The 5577-nt window shown below is 39.5% G+C and overlaps 1 long non-coding RNA gene across 1 annotated transcript; it reads left to right on the forward strand.

Annotated features, from left to right (window-relative positions):
• Positions 1 to 1343: 1343 nt before the first annotated feature.
• LOC129622474 (uncharacterized) lies at positions 1344 to 2272 on the forward strand. The gene is made up of 3 exons (XR_008700002.1): positions 1344 to 1369; positions 1745 to 1816; positions 1912 to 2272. It is a non-coding gene; the product is annotated as an uncharacterized LOC129622474 (long non-coding RNA).
• The last annotated feature ends 3305 nt before the right edge of the window (positions 2273 to 5577 follow it).

Genomic DNA, 5577 nt, shown 5'->3' on the forward strand with positions numbered 1-5577 from the left:
CTTGGGGTTCTAAGAGTGTGGACCATTAAAAGATTGATAATTTTGGCTTAGAGAAATTTTCTGGTATATTGGATAGTTTCCATCTCACCAGCTTTTTGTTTACTTTTTTTCGAACTTTTATCTTCACCTTTTGTGTAGCTCTGTTTTTCTCTTATCTGCCATCACTCTATCATCTTTTATTTTCTTTTAGGATTGCATGATTTTTTCTTCCAACTCTTCTACTGATTTTTGAAAGATTTTTAAAGAAAGCTTTATCTATCATAACTAGCTTCTAAAAGCTGTTCTATTTCTTTGATTGTTCCTCCTTTATAGCATCTAATTATTGTTTTATAGATGCAATATCTTCTTATATCTCTGAGGATATTAGTTATAGTTTGTGAAACTTTGTTTTGTTCCTACATTATCTGTGCTTCATCTTGGTTCCTTTTTCTCTGTTATTTTGTTCTTGTCTCTTTCATTCTGGAGACTTTTCTCAAGTCTGGTGATCTTTGAATAGCTGCTCTTACTTGAGAGTTGTGTTGATTGAAAGCTTTGTGGGCCTATTAATTGGTGTAACATCATTGCACAGAGAATAGCATTTCTGTTGGTGAATGCTCCATATGTCAGTGTATAGACGTCTAGGACTGCGCTCCATCTCCAGCAAAGAATCTGACAATGGGAACTCTGAGGGCAAGGCATACACTTTGCTAGTTCTTTAGATAGGGCGAGTAAAAGAGGCTAGTTGACAGCCCACAAAACTCCCTTAGTCTTCCAGTTTCTTACTTCTTTATCCTATCCCATCACCTTTGCTGTATCTGGAGCCTCTTTAGTTTATTCCTTTTAGAAGAATACACAGTTACAGTTTCTGCCTGGAGACTGTGTGGTATGAGGAAAGGAATTTAGACAGGCAACTGCTTTCTATGCAGATGTAACCACCAACTCCCGAAATCTGTATTTGGGCTTGAGCCTGACTGCTGCCTTCTCCAGCACTGTTGGCGCCTGGTCATCTCAGGGACTCTGTAAGGGACCATCCCTCTCTTCTCATTGTGATGTCTCCCTTTCTGGTTCTAGCTTTTCTGGCTTAGCTAGATGCTCACCTGTCCTCCTTGATATAGTTTCCTTCTTAAAATGTGTTAAATTTCTCTTCTACTGATGTCTCCTCTCCTGCTTCCCTGTCCTTCAGAACTTATATCCTTTTTATTCCTTTATAATCATTTTAGTGAGGACTCCGAGGGATGAAAGGTTGCATGTGTGTGGTCAGGCTGCTGTATTTAACTGGAAGTCTCTTAATGAAAGAATTATCTCATTGTGTTGGTGACAGATTCCTCTTCTTCCTAAGCCATTTACAGCAGTTCTTTTTCTCTAGGCAGCCTTAGTCCCAAACAAAAAGGTCAGTCCTTTTTGTTGTTGTTTGGGTTTTTTTGGGGGGGTGGGGGGAGCATGCAGCATGTGGGATCTTAGTTCCCCAGCCAGGGACTGAACCTGTGCCCCTTGTATTGGAAGCCTGGAATCTTAACTACTGGGCCACCGGGGAAGTTCTGGCCAGGAGCACTACAGATTCTAGGCTTGAAACTATGGCAAACTTCAGTGTCTTGGCTTAGAAGTGGTAACTGCTTAGTGGTTTTAAAGCATGGACTCTGGAAAGACTTGAGTTTTTGCATTTTAGCTCCATTGTTTCCCAGCTGTGTAACCCTGGGTAAATTTCTTATTCTAAGTCTGTTTTCTCAGCTATGAAGTATAGATAATCATAGTATCTGCTTCCCAGGATTGATGAAAAAATGAAAGAAGGTTATACATCACCTGTGAAGTGCACAGCATGGTGCCTAGCATGTGAAAAGTGAGCAATGATAGTGGATGTTATTATCGTTAATTTAAACATTTGGAGATTTCTGGTGGTGTTTTGGCTAAAATAAGTTTTATTTTACTTCACAGTTCTCCAGAAATTGCAAGCTGAACAAGTGACTGGATCACTTCCAACAAGCACTGCTCTTGAACCTAAGTTTAGTTTAATTTCTAGAACCCATAATAATCTATCCTATTTAGGGAGTGAGCTTATTCTCAGTGGCACATTTAAGTTAAATCCCAGCAACATTTTGAGCTCAGAAAGGCTGAGCCATATCCCAGAAGGTTGAAGTTAGGGTCAACCCATAGTCTAGAGCAGATGTTGGCAAACTTTGCTTGTAAAGAGCCAAATAATAAATATTTGAGGCTTTGTGGTCCAACTGGTCTCTTTCTCAACTCTTCAATTTTGCCATCAGAGTGTGAAAGCCACCACAGACAACACGTAAACAAATGCACCGGGCTGTGTTCCAATGAAACTTGATTTATAAAAAAATGGTGTCAGTTGAGTTGGGTTGCTAACGTCTGGCTTAAGGCATAAGAGCAAGAGGAGGGAAAAGAGAATGAGAACAAGGAAAGGAAACAGAAATGTACTTATAAGAGGGGAAGCCATGCCTCTCAAAAGCAATCTGGTGATTTAAAGTAGGCTTAAGGATGTTGACTACCATGAAATCTCTCTTACTTCTCTATCTAGTTGCCCTGTAAAGGATGACCCTGGGGAAAAGTAGGATGGGGGAAACATTTTTGAGCTGCAATTTGAGGATCTTCATGCTCAACCCTCTTTCTTTCACATTCTTCTTTGACTCCCCTGCCTTAGGTAATGACTTCAAACTTCTTCCCCTGTTTCTTTCAGAGCCCATTAGCACAAAAGGGTAAATTACTAGTGATAGCTTGGTTTATTATTTCTCCTAGGGGAATTTGCACTTTGAAAAGGAAGTAAAATGAAAGAAAATATTTCCTCCTAAGAAATAGTTTTTTCCTTGTTTTTGTTTGTCATGTATACAATGGACACACCTAATTTCTGAGCCTGACCCCACCTCACCCCACCCCTAATCCTTTCTAGAGTGTGGTTCAGAAATTGGGTGGTGATCCATGGTTACTGTTGCACATGTTACTTGGCAATAAAAACAATGCTTCAACAATTTGAGTTGTTTTGAAATGGTTATGTTAAAATGTCCTGTTTCATCAAAAACATTAGCTTAACTTTTTAACAGGGTGACTTGATTGGATAACCCCAGTGGAATATATTCTCAGAGAAAAAGAACTATAAAAATGTCTTAAATGTTTGGGGAATCATATTATTGATTATAGCATTGACCTTGCCATCCTGAAGTTGTTGTTGTGTGTGTATATGGGATAATTCAAATGGATATTTATTTTGGTTTGTTTAAAATTGAGATTTTCAGAGTGGTTTAAGGAAATAAAGATATAGGACCACTGAGATAAAGTGAAAATCCCATAGTCCAGAATTTCAATCAGAAGGATCAGTGTAAATTCATAATATTCTTTCTTTAAAAAAAGACATATTTTCAAGCTCCAGTCTAAAAAAACTTAGAAATAATAACCACTCCAGTATCAATGTGTACCCAATGCATCTGGTTGCTGTTTACTTGATACCATTTCTCACCAAAGGATCACATCTCTTTGGAGAAATGGGTAATGCCATGTATGGGAAAGGAAATGTACAAGATTAGTGGGGAACACTTTGTCAGACTAGGTAGTAACAAGGGTCTCAATAATATGGGGCTTATTTTAAAAAGACTCAGAAGATAATCTAAATAAACCTTTAATTATAGAAGATGGGGCAATTTAAGTTGAATGCAATGTATTTAATCACCAGGAATGAGTTCATAGTGGTACTTTAAGACAAAACAAACAAAAACACCAAAAAAAAACCTTGAATATATCATTGGTCACCTTTGGAGAATAGTAGGGAGCTACCTCCTATTAAAAACAGGTAAGTAGAGGGAAAGACTCCAGCATGTATCCTGCTTTTCCAATATGATCTGTACTTTAGATTACCACATAGTTAATGAAAAGTTTCTTTTTATGGGAATATTTCAGTTACTAAAAGAAAATGATAGAATTAGAAAAATGATTTTGGCATCTCAGTTAACCTAGATCAATAATCAACAAACTTCTGAAAACAGTCAAATAGCAAACATCTTAGGCTTTGTGGGCCATGTAGAGTTGGTTGCATCTACTCAAGTTTGCAGCTGGAATATGAAAGCAATCATGGGCAATATGTAAACAGATGGACATAATTGTGTTCCAGTAAAACTACTTATAAAAACAGGGTACACTGGCTAGATTTTGCTTATAGCCTGTAGTTTGCAGATAATCAGATCAAGTGATAGATAACGATCATCAGTGTTTAATAGCATTATTATAAAAGAAACAACCAAATTATGGCCTCCTAATGGAGGTAACGAAGAAGGCAATGGCAGCCCACTCCAGTACTCTTGTCTGGAAAATCCCATGGATGGAGGAGGCTGGTAGGCTGTAGTTCCTGGGGTCGCGAAGAGTCAGACACGACTGAGCAACTTCACTTTCACTTTTCACTTTCATGCATTGGAGAAGGAAATGGCAACCCACTCCAGTGTTCTTGCCTGGAGAATCCCAGGGACGGGGGAGCCTGGTGGGCTGCCGTCTTTGGGGTCGCACAGAGTCGGACACGACTAAAGTGACTTAGCAGCAGCAGCAGCAATGGAGGTAAACAACTCCATCTTGAAAAAACAGCAAATCAAGCTGGAATCTGACCGAGCCTCTAGACTTAATGACCAATTTCCAGAGAATAAAAAGAACATAGTCATTTAGAAAACTCAGGGAGAGGCATTCAGACAAATCTAGACTCTGGGAAACTCTAGAGAACAAACAACTGATTTTTAAACAAACAAAAACATTGCAAGAGGAAAAATAATGTGAAGGAGTTACCTGTAGATTAAAAAGGACTTAAAAAACACATCAGACAATTTCAATGAATGCATGTGATTGTTTCCTGGCAAACAACCTCAACACCAGTAGTCAGCAATAATTCCTCCCATCTCTATACAGTTGTGGCCTTCTCCTTTCAAGAGACAGGATCTGTTTTCCTGTCCTTTTGAATGTGGGTTGACCCTAACTTACTTTGACCAATAGCATATGACAGAAATGACAGTGTTCTGGGCCTGAGCCTGAAGCCCCTGGCATCACCTGCTTTTGCTATCTTGGAACGCATCGTGTGTGCTAAGTCACTTCAGTCATGTTTGACTCTTTGTGATCCTGTGTGCTGTAACCCGTCAGGCACCACTGTCCATGGAATTGTCTAGGCAAGAATACTGGAGTGGGTTGCCATGCCCCCCTCCAGTGGATCTTCCCAACCCAGGGATCAAATCCATGTCTCTCAGCCATGATATAAAGATGTATCTCCTGGGAGAAACACTTGGATTAAGTGGGAAGGAGAGAATCCTGGCCCTCTAGCCATTTTCAGTGCAAATAAAGCATGAATTGCTATGCAAACCTTCTCACACACCAGCCACTGCTCACCACTGCACACCTTCACCTGCTGGCTGGAACACTCACTCTTCACCCTGGCAGGTTCTTCACCAGACCTGTCATGGATCAATGTAAACAAGGACACAAAACACGATTGGAGCCTGAAATAATAAAGGAAGAGGAAGATTGGTATAAGATCAAGATGTATCCCATATCGGCCTGCAATTTAATCTCCGTAGTTCTGGAATTAAGTTCTGGACTGTACTATGCTCATACCTATACATG

Source organism: Bubalus kerabau, chromosome 11, assembly GCF_029407905.1.
Source record: "Bubalus kerabau isolate K-KA32 ecotype Philippines breed swamp buffalo chromosome 11, PCC_UOA_SB_1v2, whole genome shotgun sequence".
NCBI lineage: Eukaryota > Metazoa > Chordata > Mammalia > Artiodactyla > Bovidae > Bubalus > Bubalus kerabau.